Raw genomic sequence first — 1,278 nt, 5'->3', positions numbered from 1 at the left:
AGATTCAGAGCTTGCCTGAGATCTCCAAACTGCTGATTTTGAAGCCTGAGCATTCTCTACCACCCAAACCAGAGGCGGTGTGAGGTAGGAGCCCTGGAGCAGGCTTGAGAGCAAGCAGCCACATGGTCAAGACATCAGCACGGGGAGAAGGTAGGGCACAGAATGCTGGGGCCTGTCAAGCCTCCTAAGAGGGATTAAATGAGAAATCCCTAGGAATATAAAACAGAAGCATCAGGAAGCGGTTGCCTGAGCCTCTGGAGGGTCAGAGGGAGACAGGAAAGGGGATGTTACAAGTCCGGGGCGGGGGGTGGGGGTGGTGTGTGATGGACAGCCAGGGTGTGACTGGGCAAGGTTGTTAAGACTTAAATCAGGGTCTTTGGATAAGGAGCTTTCAGGAAAGGGCAGGGAAATTGCACTGGAGGCCCCAGAGGCTACACAGGGAATGGATGGGGGATTCTGGGGCCCATCCTCCCATCCAGGAGGTTTCAGGAAGATGATGGGGTCTGGGGGCAAGGGTGCTCTCCATGAGGAGGATGCTGGGGCCCTGGGGGTCTACACTGGTGGCAGAGGGAAATCTTTGACCAAAATTAACAGGGACTTGCAGGGGAAAAGGTGTCTGTGACCTTGATGTCAGAGATCCAGGAGGCTACAAGGGTGGATGCTGAGCGTGGGGTTGTGGAGGGATTTCTAATAGAGCAACAAGGCCTCGTGTTGATCTCTGATTGGTACATGCTAGGTACTGCAACTGCTCTGAGGAGTGGAAAGGGGAGGTTGAGCTCAGACAGTTCTGGCCCTTAAGATTTCAGTAAGCAGGGTTTCTCTGACCAATTATGTGGAAGCCCATGGAGGCTCTAAGAGTCAGTGCTGAGGAGGGGTTTTCTACTCTGATGGAGAACAACTGGACCTGTTGTGGGAAGGGACAACTGACCATGACGTTGGGGTCCAACGAAGCTGAAACCCTGAATGAAGATGCTGGGATCCTGGAAGGCTCTGAGGGCAGATTCTGAGGCCTGATTCAACGTTAAGCGATCTGTGAGAGAAGCCAGAACCCTGGTTGGCTTTTGAAGGCAGAGGTTGAGTGAAAGGTGGGATTTGAGAGGCAAGTCTGATGCAAGGGGCTAGGAGCCAATAGGGTCTGCAAGGGCAGAGGCTGGCAGAGAGATCTCTGATGGAGGATTATGTGTCCAAGCAATGCCTCCCTGGTGTCTGGTCCCCTGGGAAACTCTGAGGTAAGATACTGGGGTTTAGAAGTGTCTGATGGGGGAATGTTGAGGCCCG

This window comes from Bison bison, unplaced genomic scaffold, assembly GCF_000754665.1.
Source record: "Bison bison bison isolate TAMUID 2011002044 unplaced genomic scaffold, Bison_UMD1.0 scf7180017849078, whole genome shotgun sequence".
Classification (NCBI taxonomy): domain Eukaryota; kingdom Metazoa; phylum Chordata; class Mammalia; order Artiodactyla; family Bovidae; genus Bison; species Bison bison.
This window is presented reverse-complemented; position numbering follows the sequence as displayed.